Source organism: Engraulis encrasicolus, chromosome 11 (genome assembly GCF_034702125.1).
Source record: "Engraulis encrasicolus isolate BLACKSEA-1 chromosome 11, IST_EnEncr_1.0, whole genome shotgun sequence".
NCBI lineage: Eukaryota > Metazoa > Chordata > Actinopteri > Clupeiformes > Engraulidae > Engraulis > Engraulis encrasicolus.
The window spans coordinates 27,326,531-27,340,406 of NC_085867.1; the positions used below are offsets into that span (position 1 = coordinate 27,326,531).

A 13,876-nucleotide genomic window follows, 5' to 3' on the forward strand; every position below is an offset into this window, starting at 1 on the left:
TAAATGATTTATTAACTTAAAATTACCAACCGTCATAGCCGTTTCCTACCAAAATTATGCATTTCCAAGCATCCCAGTTTGCCCCACAGTGGCTACATTGACTCAAATACCTGAAAATTGGTTTATTTCACCACAGCACACATGGCTTTGTCAATCCAAGCACATATGGGGATGTTTAAGTGGGTTTTCAATCATTTATTTACTTATAAGTATCAAAAGTCTTAGTCGCTTGCTGGCACAATTATGTATTTCCAAGCAATTCAGGATGCCCCACGCATGGCTATTGAATCAAGCGTCTAAATCTTGGATTATTTCCTATCAACTTGCCAATTCAAGTGCATATGTGGATGTTAAAGAGAGTTTTAAGGATGTATGGACATAAAAGTAGGCTACCAAAAGTCATAGCTTGCTGCCAAAATAAGCATATACGTTCCCCCCAGTGGCTACATTGAGTCAAATCATGCTGGATTATTTCTGCAAGGCGTATGTTCACCTATCAATTAAACTAAAATGTGGATATTCAAGTGGGTTTTGAATTAGGCTATGTAAGTTATGTGTGTAGGCAAAACATACCTATTTTTACAGAAAAAAAAAACGAACTGGCAGCATATCCAAAACGGTCTCAGATTTGACATTGCAAAACTGTTTTTTATTTTTATTTTAGAATGGCACACATCTGGCCTATAAGCACAACTGTACTAATACTACTGCTGCCCATTAACAGATGTTAGGAGACCTTTTTAATGAATACTTACCACCGTCATGAAATTCAAAGTAGGCTATTTGTTATGACCGCCATTTTGAATGTCCAGAAATAGAATTTTTAGCTGCAAAACTTACTGTACTTTGGTCATACTATTAGATATCACTTTAGGCCTATTATTTAGTAATTAATCATGAAAAGATCTAATTTGGCAATGGGCAGCACTGTTTCAATGAGCAGCATAGTTGCAATACTCTGGCCAACATCCTACACAGCGCACCTTTAAGTAGACCTAATATGTAACGAATTGGTCATTGCCATTCTGGTAACAGCTAATTTAGGTCTACGGGGTAGTGTTTTAAAATGTTACATACACTCTTCTCCATCATCATGCATGGTAGTTCATATTGTGTTACATATGAATGAGCTGTTTCATTGGCCTGGGCCCACTCATATTCCTCTGACAACCAAATTTCATGTTCAAGTCTTGTTACAACATACATTAATGGTGTATGTGGGCCAACTGTGTAATACACATTTGAAATGATCCCATGGGCTGCATGAAATTAGGATTTTGCCCCCAGTGTTATGTACAATAAAACTGTAAACAATACGCTACACACAGAGCTGTCAAAGTCTAGCCATACCAGACGTTTATTTCACTGAACTCGCATCCCAGCATGCCCTGCACAAATGTTATTATGTCGTCTTCAAGTAGCATCAGGAAATATGAAATATCAGCACTAGGGATGCAAACGATTAATCGATTAATCGACTTTAATCGATCAATGTGTTAATCGATTAAAAAACATTAATCGCAATTAATCGACAATTCAACTGACAAGAGACGCAGGTGAAATGGGCATGTGAAGAGTGTGTGTGAAAAGGGGTGTGAATAGTGGGAATATTTAAATCACATTTGGATTAAAGAATTGAAATAGAATTACTTTAAATGTGGTATTTTATCTTAATTTTTAATTAAAATTTTTAGATTTAGTAGTTTTTTTTCCCGAGGAACATTGAGATTTTCGGGGGGAAAACGCCGCTTATCAATTAATCGTAAGTCGATCGATAAGGCTATCAAGTAATGATTAATGAATGAATCGATAATTTGCATCTCTAACAGGACAGGCAACAGAGCAGACATAACATTTCCCCCCTCCCCAGGGGAGACCCAGGAACATCATTCATATTGTCAGAGTACATAGTCCATGAGATGGCCTGGATGGGCCCTTGTACGGGCCGGTCGCCTCCAGGTCTGTTGCAGTAGGCGGCGGCACCTTGCGAACACGGCGGAAAATGGCGGGACCCAGCTGCTCAGTCACTTGCAGTGGGGCAGAACAGAATGACTTGAGCTTGTGGCCCCGGGTAGGCCTGCGGATCCTCAATCAGTCCAGTGGAGCAAGTGTGGGGCTTTTAACCCTGTGGGAGCGGTCAAAGCACTGTTTCACTCTGCGTTGATGAGTGGCGACCCAGCTGCTCCAGTGTCTGGTGTCGCGCACCATGCGGGGCAGATGGTAGTGGGCCAACAGGGAACTGCAGACGATCCAAAGGTAAAGGCAGTTCGGTCTAAGTTTAATGTGAAGAGAGCACATTCTATTAATTTAACATATACTCAACTCCAAGCTCAAACCTGATAAAGGCATATAGTATATTGACAATTCAGAATTCAAAACAAGGACCAACCAGATGTGTCAATTACGTAAACTTGACTGGTCCCTTGAAGAAGAAATATTACAGACTGTACACAATTCAGAATCGTTGGCAGGCATCATTAATGTATCACAGCTATTCAAACCACCTGAAATAAAATATGACTTATAGTGGATCGTGTAGAATTATACTGTGAGTTTGCATACAGCCTCTGGTCATGCCATGACCAAGTGAAGACGTATGGCAGTTCTTCAGTCACTTGGTCATAATTCGGCATCCTGGGATGGGAGAGAGGAGGGACGATTTGGCATGACAGTCTGGTAGATGAAGATGTTGGCGAGTCTGGAGTTGCGGAAGCAGATACTCCTGTACCTCTACCCGGAGGGCAGCAGGCTGAACAGCTTGTATGCGTTGTGGTATACATCACTGCCAATAATCAGTCCTTCATAGGTGAAGCAGGTGGTAAATGTCTTGCTTGAGGGGAGTGGGGTCCCAGAAGCCTTGTTGTAGTCTGTGCAGCTTCCACCCCACATAGTGATGATGAATCTACGGAATTCGGTGACACACTGGAAACAACATAAAAAACAGGAGATATATATTTTAAACAAATATATACATTTTTTTTTAAGCAGGAGATATATACACAGAAACATATACATAACAATCTCAAATTAAATACAGATTCAGACATTATAATGGCTTTCCACTTGTTGCTGCATTTGGGGAAATGATACATTTTTTTAGTGTACTCATCCCTCTCAACTTTCAAGCAGTTTGTGGAGACTCATCTCGTCTGAGAGAGCTCCCCTACATAACAAAGCATTCATTCCTAATCTGTAATTCATAACCCTATGCACTTACTTTATCCTGCTTACACACGATCAGTAGGTCTTCAGTTTTACAATGGTTTACTTGTATACAGCTGTCCTCTGTGTTCACCCCACACTCTGATCCACATGGATACACATTTGGATAAAGTGTCTGCTAAATGCATTGTAATGTAATATAATGTGATAAAATCACAACACCAAAACAACAACTAAACTGTACTTAAGTTAACCTTCCTCTACTTGGTGGGTTAAAAGATGTCAAGTAGACATATTCTTTTCAGCTTTACAATGTAGAGGGGTGATATTTGTGTGGAGATCTACAAACACAACTGGGAGGTTAGCATGGTCCATTCTGCAGGAGCAGCACTGAGCAATGTGTGCGGTGTGGGGGAGATAATATGGTTAGGTTGAGAAATATGGTTAACTACTTCTACTGTGATCCACCTTCATAGTACACGGACGTAAGACACTTTACCACTGACAGATATTTGGTTGTCTATTGACCCCAAGTGATGGCCTTCAAAAACATCACAGGCAGGATAATGGAGCGCAACTTGAAAAGAATATGCTTTTTCGACAGATAAAGTAAAACATACCTGCAACCAAACTGGCAGCGTGTTCACTCATCATCTCCTTAGCACATACCCGTTAGAATCTGTGAAAAGTGTAACATGCAATGAAATTAGAGTTGTCTGCCTGTATTGTGAAACTCAAACATTCTAATGACTAATCTTGCGGAGCGAGTAATTAGTGGTGTGTGTGTGGAGTCAAGTCAGTTATATTGTCATTTTCTTCATATGCACAGGTTATACAAGTAAAATGAAATTCTCACTCTATGCCATGTCAGGACATAGTCTGTAAATGTCAGTTCTGTGTATGTCTGACATTAGTGCAAGACAGGACACGTAACACTAGTAACAATAAAGTAATTAATTAATAAATAATTACAACAAGCAGCGTTGGTGCATTGTATGTTACAGAGGCCAGCAGTTCTTGGTAGTGGAGGTCTGAGGTAGTGCAGGTAAGGTGCAGGTAAGGTGCAGTCACATGGTGCGGTTCCATAGGAGCTGTCTGTGTGTGTGTATGCGTGTGCGTGTGTGTGTCCTTTCCACGAGGGACAGGATCAACAAGCCGGTATGTACAGTATGATGTCAAACGCAAACAGGTCATTTGAGTAATCTGGGTCTTCACTTTTTCCCTTGGATGCTCATCAGTGTAGGGCCTCTAAAACTTGGTCGAAGTAGACAAATACTGAGGCACTCAAGGTAACATTTTTTTCTTTTATTACTTGGCTACAATGCCTACGTGTTTCGATCCTTATGTCCCTTCCTCAGGGCATATGTAAAAATTGTAACCTTTAGGAGTTTAGTGCCTCAGCATTTTTCTACCTATGTATGATGTGGTGTATGTTGTTGCAGGGTCCAGACAGTTATTGTTGGGTAGTGTATGAATGGGATAGTGGGGTAGTGTGTTTAGAGAATGCCAAAAATCTGCACATAAGCAGTGTAGTCAGTAGATCCACATCACAAGATGAGATTCTGGGGGGTGAAATGGGATGAATTTGATGTGCAAAATAGAAAGACCACAGCTGACCGACCAGTATGACAAAATGTTCAGTTTGTGTATGCTTACCTGCAAATTAGTCTCTGGAAGTAGGAGGGGGAGGGCTGGATTATCTGACGGAGGCAGAGGCAGTCGGGGTGCCCGGAGTGTCATCACTACCCCTCGCTGCAGCTCCTGGATCAGCTGGGTTGTTGGCACTGCCTGGGCTGAGGAGCTGGATTTCTGTTTTTGCCATGATTGGTAGACCCTTTGAATAACTCGTTACCAGCATGATCTATGTAGGTGGGAACAAGCAAAATCCACAAAGATGGTGTGTATACAGCAGGGGTGAAAGTAGTTTTCATGTCTTACAGGTGCTATAGCCCACCTATCCCCACCCTCAACCAAACAAAATAAACATGAGCACTACAGATCTATAACTGACTCTTTCAGGTGTCTTCATAGGACACTTAAATGGCAGTGTATGTGTTTTTCCACACCTTGCTTTTTCAGATGAGGGTTTTTGTCCAGCATTAACTCTGTTCTCTTACCAGCTATGTGCTGCTGCTGTAAATGTTATACCAGTCATACACACCTGTGCGCAACGGTACACTTTCAGATGCCTAGGAGCGATGCGATGGAGATGCCTAGGGAAATGCAGACATAACATATGATGACCATATGATCACAAGACTACTACTACTACTACTACTGTAACAAAACAACAACAAAAAACACAAATAACAGTATTAAAAACATTATGGTAAGCTTATTTAGTCACACAGCATCTCATTCATATGCAGTTAAAAAAAAAAACATGAAAAAATAAATAAAACAGCCCCACCCAATGAAGTTCGATATAGAGTTGGGGGAATTAGAATATGTAATGGAAATGGGCCATTTTATACAGAGAAGCATTTGAAACAAGGTAGACACAGTTTTGGCTGCAATGCTAGGTTGGGTGCCATGGTCAATAGGACTTTTTTTTTAATTACTATGACATTATACTTTAGCTGACGCTTTAGTCCAAAGCACAGAGTATTGGTTACAGTCCCTGGAGCAGTGTGGGGTTAGGTTACATGCCTTGCTCAAGGGCACCTCAGCCATGGAGCAAGATAGGGAGTGGAAAAGTGGGATTCTAACCTGCAACCCTCTGATCTGACGCCCGCCTCCTGCTCTAGGCTGCCTACTTCATGTATAGATGCAAATGTAAGTTCAAACACATTTTACCTGCATGTACAGAAAGAATGGAATTTGAACTTGAAACACCTAACCAAACCTGTAGCCTACACAAAATGACTGCCCATGTAGCCTACCTGGGACAGAAGCACCAGCTCAGTAGGTTAATGACAGAACCAGTCCGAAGCAGGTACAACATATCCTGTCACCTGAAAGTTGGGGGGGAGAGAGAGAGAGAGAGAGGGAGAGAGAGAGAGAGAGAGAGAGAGATTAACTTAGTGAACCTGTCAAGCAAGTGCTCTGCTCAGAATGAGATTTCAGAGTACATATCGCGCTATTTACTCTCTTTAGCAGAACTTTGGCGCATCTGACGTCGTTTTCAAAGTTCTGCTTGCTTGATGAGGCCGAGATACCGCTTGTAAAACCAAACAGTATATAATTATGGACAGAATAATTTGCCACGCGAGCAATAATGGGTAGGCTAGGCTAGGCTACACAGTAGAAGCAGCTGGCTGGTAAAACCAACTGTGACAGTCAGAAAAGTTTGGCGACTAAACCAATGATGTGACCTGGAAGACGCATTCAAATATAGCAGTTAATGCACATTCGCCTTATCAATTAAATTAACTTACCTCCAGTCCAATACGGTCCAGCTAAACCCAGTACATGGGAATGCAGTCCGTAAAATCCACAATCCAGAGAGTGGTCGCAATAAAATGACATCATTGGTGTAGTAGCAGAGGGAGGGGGTCTGGGGATTTATGAATGAAATATTTGAAACTATTCAAAACGTTGTAGGCCTAGAGGTTGTTGTGCGCAAATCACGCTCTGGACAAATTTATGTCAATGTTTACAGGGTTCGTTTTAATTCAATCAAACAGAAAAAGACTTGCTAAAATCAAAACTTGACTTTAACAGCCCAAAAGAGCTCATTAGTTTGTGGGGACTTAACAGCATATTTATAATGAGTCGTTACGTTAAGCAACGTGAATAACGTTTTGTTTTTGTTATAAATAGGCTAACAATAAAGCCTCCTGGCCTTAAAAGATAGTGCTGGCTACTGCGCATGTGTGACATAAAAGAGAATGCGTCGTTATATCGACGCAATTTTGGTTTTGGTTTGCGTGATAAATGAGACGCAATTCATTCGAGATCACGTTGATGCATTTCTCATCAAAACGATATGGACGAAATAAAACCGAAAATGTAAACATCTATAATATATAGCCTAACATAAACAAACTAGGCCTATGCACAAAAAATGCAGATGAGATTATTATTATCAGGGCAATAGCCCATTTTCAACATCAACCGAGGAAAATGTTAAATGTAGACGAAATATGTCAGAAAAAAATAAGGCAATAAATACCAAGCGCCGGCGTCTCTCGTGTGCCTTCAGACAGGTATTTGCAGATAGAGTCCAGAATTCGAAGCGGCGTACACCGGCAAAAGTCCACCCACCGGATTTGGGTTCGGTCATTTGTTGACAAAGTTCTTTGCTTCTGGCAAACCCACCTTCTTTGCTTCTAATCTCCGACTCTCTTACAAGAAATCGAAACCGAAAGCAAGACGGAAAGACCCCGTCCAATAGCTGCACTGCATTGATGCTATTGGCCTAGGCTACAGCAGGTTGTAGATTAGGGCCTATAATTATGCCTACGTTTTTACATCAAAATTCTCATCAGAAGAGGAAGATGTAAACAGATGTTTTACATTTTAGACGCATTAATGCTGCTCTAATAAAGCCAGTGGCATAGGATATTGCGCCACCGGAGGATGGCTAGAACTTTTTTTGACTGCAGTTTCTCGCCGTGATTCCTCATGATTTGAATGTCATCTAGATGGAAAACAAAAACGGGTGGACATGTCAGCGTTTGATTGTGTTAACGCACAGTGCGTGTGCATGTGCGCAACAGACTACATTATGGAGATCCGTGCCAGATAAATGTAGGGTGACCACCTGCTAATAAGTTCAAGGGGGGACAAGGGGTAGGAGGGACAATGTGGGACAGACCCTGGCGTGCGCGCGCACTCACGCGCCACCAACCCCATCAACATTTAGATTTAGCCATTCTTGGCAGACAATTCCTGTTCTTATGTTTATTCTGTTACAAATGCCAGGGGGGGTTCATAATGGATGCAGGGTGGCACCGTGTAGTTGAAATATCTAGTCCTCTACTGAGAATCAAAGCATGTGAGGGGAAACAGCTTGCAGCAATAAATCAACCTAGGTAACATAATTCCTGCTTCACTGATGCATTCTGTTGCAAAAGTCATGAACTAGTGTCTGCTTTCACATTGATACTGGGTGGTACAGGGCTGTTGTGGACTCTCCTAACTGGTCAGCCTACATTTCCCTCGCGTTGCGGTGTGCGCGTTGAATCGGTATTGAGAACTAGCGCTACTCGCGGTTAGCTTTCATAATATATAGGCTATATAACAATAGGCCTATATATAATAATAAATAATATATATAATAATATATAATAGAACGCATAAGGAAGAATCGGTCAGTTTGCTGCGAGGGCAAGGTGTTTAAAAAGTAGCATGGAACGAAGTTATATCCCACCTCTGACTTGCTTTGATGCAGGTGGGTCTTGGAACCCCTGTGTGACTGCCTATAGGTCTCAGGGATAGAGAGACTATTTTATTTTTTTCTTCGAGCACACTTGATTATGCGGGACAAACTGTCAATTCGGGGGACGCATGATTTTGGCTCCAAACGCTACACGCACGCGCTACGCGGGACGGGTGGTCACCCTAGATAAATGACAGTGGTAGATAACTTGCCCAAGACACAATATTGTGCGCAGTGCACCACTCATACTAGATTGATAAGTAGCGGTGCCACCGTGGATGTGGTTAAGGAGTTCAACAGGATGTGTTAGGCTACAGGAAGGTTATGCACCTGAAGCGGCGCAGCGCGTTTTCCCTCTTTTTTCCCCTACAGGTGGGAATAGAAGTCCATTATAAATTCTTAAGAGCCTCACATCTGACGTTCAGAACCATCGAAGGGTGGTCATTGTTGGCCTCCTAGACTATTTAGTATTAGCTTTATCGTGTATGCCTAACATGTTTTATTTTCCACAACTTCAAGCCTTGTAAGTCATTTACGCACGCCCCTTTCGCCTCACCCATTGTTTTCCACTTTCGGTTTCACTAGATTTACCACTCCTAAATAATGCCACTATTTTTCTGGACGTAGTCAAGCATTAAAACAAGAACTCTACACACGAGAGAAGAGTTAACTGGGCTTCAACGAGAACGCTCCCGAGGTGAGTATCCTCAGATGCAGTTTATCTGCCCCAAAATTTGTCTCGACAAACGTCGTCTTGTCTCGTGCAAGCCAGAAATTTGATCATAGAAAACGAGACGAGTAGGTAATTAAAATATATTTGCTTTACAGTTCAAAAGAACAATGTATTTGGAATAGCGCCAGGGCCGTAGCCAGCGTTTTGGAGTAGGCGGGGTCCATGATGCGCATAGCAATAAACATGATATATTTTACATATTTATACATGTAATGTACATGTTTATACACAGTACAGTATGTCTCATAAGTGAAGTAGAATAGAAAAGGGTGGATTCTCAATTAGTGTTCGCATTTACAGAGCTCTTGTGGAATGAAAATAAACTATTTCACGAGGGCAATGGTGTCCCATTATTAGACAGACAACCAACTGTCAGTAACCCTTGAGATTTTTTTTTGCTAAGTGGCTTAGGGAATTCCGGTGCCATACCTGCATAATTATGAATTACGGGGCATGGAAACATGATAGATATTTGGCCTTCCAAAAAAAATTAAAGAAAACCTCAGACAAAATGAGCGAGGTCCAGACCTGACCTCCCTGACCTCTAATGTAGCTACGGCCATGAATAGCGCACATTATTTCTAGGCTACAAGTTTACAAATGCCTTTGATATTTTCAAAGTAGGCCTAGTTGAAATAGTAGTTTAATATGGCTATGGTAATTGAACCGTTTGGCACTTTATTTATAGGCCTATAGGGGAAGGAGATTCCATGTCTTGGGGCGCGTTTGAACTGATCCACGCCATGGAGCAACACCTCGTGTTGTAGGCCTACAATGTGTAGCCTATATGTAATGTGTCCATGCTGAGCATATTCTGATTTCTTTTGTCATGTACAGTTTGTATGTTTTTAAACTCCTCAGGGCCAGTCATGGGATTGTATTCTACGAAACCAGGTAAGATAGTCCAATATTATGGCCCTAATATTGCAATACGCCAACAAAAACCGTACTCTTGTGATGGTTGCAAGCAACATTTATGTGTCGGTACTGAGTATATCGTGTGCGGTCCAAGGTCCAAGTAGGGCTGGGTGATAGTCTGGCATACAGGGCATTTTCCCGGTGGGAGGAAACTTGGAGGCCGATGCTGTTGTTTATTGTTTCTTTTTTTCTGAGAGTCCAGCCCTCAGTTTAAATGGGGTGACCCATTGGTCTGATCTATTTAATGTGGACAGAGAACTGAGCTAATCATGATTTTGTAGAAAAGCAGGGGGCTGGTCGATGCCAAAAAAATGCCAGGGCAAAGTTTTGTGGTCCCAGTCCAGCCCTGGGTCCAGGTTTAGATTTTGACATTTTTGTTACCAAATGCCTCCACATCAAGTTATACAAAACAATTTGATAAAGGGGTGGTTGACGTTTAAGGGCGTAACGCAATTTAAAAAAAGAAACAACTTTTTCCAATTCCTGAAAAAATGGATGGATCATTTTGGAAATAAATTGAAAGAAATAAAGCACCTTGTGGTCCGTGGAATTTCTCCTAATTTTTGACATTTTTGGGAAAATGTGTCCTGCGGTGTGACATCATTGGTGTGACATTTCTGTGACATACAATACAATCCTTAATAATCCGCACAAACATATCCTCCATGCTCTTTATATCCCCGAAACGCGGAGCGTCGGGGATGTAATGGTTTTGCGTGCGCCGCGTCCGCGTCCGCGTCCGCCGCCGCGTAAGGTCTTTCGTGTTAACGCGATAACTTTTGAACGGATGTTTGGATTTGTCCCAGATTTTTTGGGTGAATGCTCTAGGGCAGGTTCATGAACTGATTCCAGTTTGGAGGTCAACACTTTCAAGATGGCTGATTTTTTGTTTGTTCCATAACTTCTGACGGGTGGATGGATTTGTCCCAGATTTGGTGTGTGAATTGCCTGGTTAACACCAGACCTAATCACAAGTGAGATTAGGTCTGGGGAGTTGCCTATATTAAATTCCGTAGGGGGCAGAATACTGGGCTATTATGACACACTGCTCTGCTCTCTGATTGGGCAGAGAAACTGTAAAGGTCGGAATGCTCGGCCATTATGACACAGGTACCATGATCTTGGACGTTATGAGTCATCCTCGCCAGACTGTCTTTCAGATCGAAACGATTGTGTTGAACTAAAGGCAGTATGGGAGTTCCCAGGCTAGTGTGTGAATGCTCTAGGGTAGGTTCATGAACTGATTCGAGTTTGGAGGTCAACACTTTCAAGATGGCTGAATTCAAGATGGCCGAATTTTTGTTTGGCCCATAACTTCTGACCAGTTGGATGGATTTGTCCCAGATTTGGTGTGTTAATGCTCTAGGGTAGGTTCATGAACTGATTCGAGTTTGGAGGTCAACACTTTCAAAATGGCGAAATTTTTATTTGGCCCATAACTTCTGACTGGGTGGATTGATTTGCCCGGTAAATACCATGTAATACTAGTGTAATACCAGTGTAACAATATGCAATACCATGTAATACCACTTACACACAAATACATGATGTAAGTACAAAATTGGTACATGCTGTTACACTGGTATTACATGGTATTAAATATTGTTACACTGGTTACTACACTAATGTGGTATATCCACTGTAATAGGAACCATTAAAACAGTGTTTCCGTTTGCCCCATTTTTTTTTGCCTTTGAGTTTTAAGCCTATGCACATCATTGATCTATGTATAGATATTAAATATATTTCTTTTATATTTTGTATTTAGCATATAAGCTTCTGAAAAGGTGAACAGGAGTGGTAGGAATGATGGGGGACTGGAAGAATCGCGTTTCGGGGATATACCTTAAGCAGTCGAAGGCAGTCTAGTTCTACTATTGTTCCTTTAACCCCCACCCAACTACCCACCCGCACCTCCACCCACACCCACACACGCTATGCATCATACAGGCAGACAACTGTGATTTCACTGCATGGTTTCACTGTATTACTTGTAATAATTGTGTGAATGTGACAAATTAATCTCCTAGTATCCTTATATCCTTGCATGGTATGCATGTCACACAGCAGGACATGAAGTCACACCACAGGAAATGCACAGTATTGTGGCCTTTTTAATCCTTTTGTATACATGACTGAACTCTGAGCTCATGCTAACTAGATAATGATATTGTGTTTAATCTTAATATGTGTTTTCATTTATTAAAAAAACAGTCACACCACCGGAGCAGTCACACCAAAGGAAACCATAAAATGAACATAAGCATTGCGTGACAGAAACATTGCAATATGTAGATTAATTAAGGTTAATAGTCACCTTAAACTTCCACAGAACTCTCCAATGACTTAGGTACTGACTGATTAGGAGCCTGTCTTGAAGACCCTTGTAGTTGGCCTTGCAGCTGCCCATCCACAAACCTGACATACATGTCACCCTGCAGGACGCAATTTGTGTTACGAAATTGAACTTGTAGTTTATATTACTGTATTGGGTTTTTTCACTTTCATATATTTTAATATAAAGTTAATATTTAGGTAATCATGCCAAATGTTTCATAAATTATTCAAAATGTTATTGGTTTATTTATATATATTATAATCCAGGTTTTATTAATGTTACAGTCACAGCGCAGGACATTTGACATATAAACCTTTACGTAAATCTTAACAAAAATGTTTCTTCTCATCTAAGACTAATATGAAACATAATGTACCACATCTTCTTTCATTTACATTTGTTTTTATGAGGAAAAAAATAATAGTTTTGTAGGTTTTTAACCAATGTTACGTAAAAACAGGGCGTCTCGTCACCCACTCAAAGACAATGCAGGACCAAAAGTAGATAATAGTGCAGTGACAGAGAACATACAACAAAGTGAATTGTATAGGCAAGGGGAGAAAGAGTACATTGCAGATGTAATCACATTTATGTACAGTTGGTATTTTGTACTTCCTCCTGACAAAACTGGTTGCAACAACTAAACATTGTGTAACAGAGGCTAACTAGCAGAGTTGGCATGGAACGTTAGTAAAGCCTCCCTCCCAAAGCCTCATACAGTATCGGTAGCACTGGGCTAGGGGACTGGTCCTTTAGTCCAGTGGTATCGTACTGTGAGTCCCATTTCCGCACCGTTGTAGTTGGCGAGGTGATAGGTTCACCTCCCCGAGGGGGACGGACTGTGCAGGAACACTTCCGTCACAGTGTTGCCGTGACCCGGATGGGAGTGAGGTTTAAGGGGGAGAGTGTAACGGAGGCTAACTAGTAGAGTTGGTGTGGAACGTTAAAACCTCCCTCCCAAAGCCTCATACAGTATTGGTAGCGCTGGGCTAAGGAACTGGTCCTTTAGTCCAGCGGTATCATACTGTGACTCCCATTTCCGGACCGTAGTTGACGAGGTGACAGATTCGCGTCCCCGAGGGGGATGGACTGTGCAGGAACACCTCCGTCACAATTGTTAGCTTTCAGAATTCAAATGTAGTAGTCGACTGAGAATAGTAACAGAGAATCACTTTGTAATGCATCTTACTGTTTTCAAGAATCTACCTCTATGGCTTTCCAGAGTTTACATCAACACTTGACAACCAGAGGGTGAGAAGAGGACAGAACGTTGAGCTCAAGGTCAAGGTCAACTTGGAGGGTGTGAAGGTCGACTGGACTAAAGATGGTTCAACACTGTATGACGGAGACAGGATCCACTTCAGCCAGAAAGGAACGACTTTAACGCTGACCATTGATAAAG

General features: G+C 41.6%; 1 protein-coding gene and 2 long non-coding RNA genes across 4 annotated transcripts in view; 1 reads left to right on the forward strand and 2 right to left on the reverse strand.

The window, feature by feature from the left end:
- Positions 1–7,319, reverse strand: part of LOC134458165 (uncharacterized) — a 34,310-nt gene extending 26,991 nt beyond the window's left edge. The window contains exon 1 of the mRNA XM_063210321.1: positions 7,277–7,319. The gene's annotated coding sequence lies outside the window, so the exon portion shown is untranslated. The remainder of the gene's footprint in view (positions 1–7,276) is intronic.
- Positions 2,690–7,017, reverse strand: LOC134458895 (uncharacterized). Of its 2 annotated transcripts, XR_010036690.1 has the most exons (7): positions 6,540–7,017; positions 6,045–6,116; positions 5,872–5,958; positions 5,324–5,375; positions 4,819–5,023; positions 3,783–3,841; positions 2,690–2,922 (listed from the first exon to the last, which is right to left on the reverse strand). It is a non-coding gene; the product is annotated as an uncharacterized LOC134458895 (long non-coding RNA). The 2 variants fall into 2 exon arrangements; XR_010036689.1 differs by lacking the exon at positions 5,872–5,958.
- A 1,679-nt stretch (positions 7,320–8,998) lies between the features above and the next one.
- Positions 8,999–13,870, forward strand: LOC134458167 (uncharacterized). Its single transcript, XR_010036541.1, has 3 exons — positions 8,999–9,182; positions 10,080–10,112; positions 13,697–13,870. It is a non-coding gene; the product is annotated as an uncharacterized LOC134458167 (long non-coding RNA).
- The last annotated feature ends 6 nt before the right edge of the window (positions 13,871–13,876 follow it).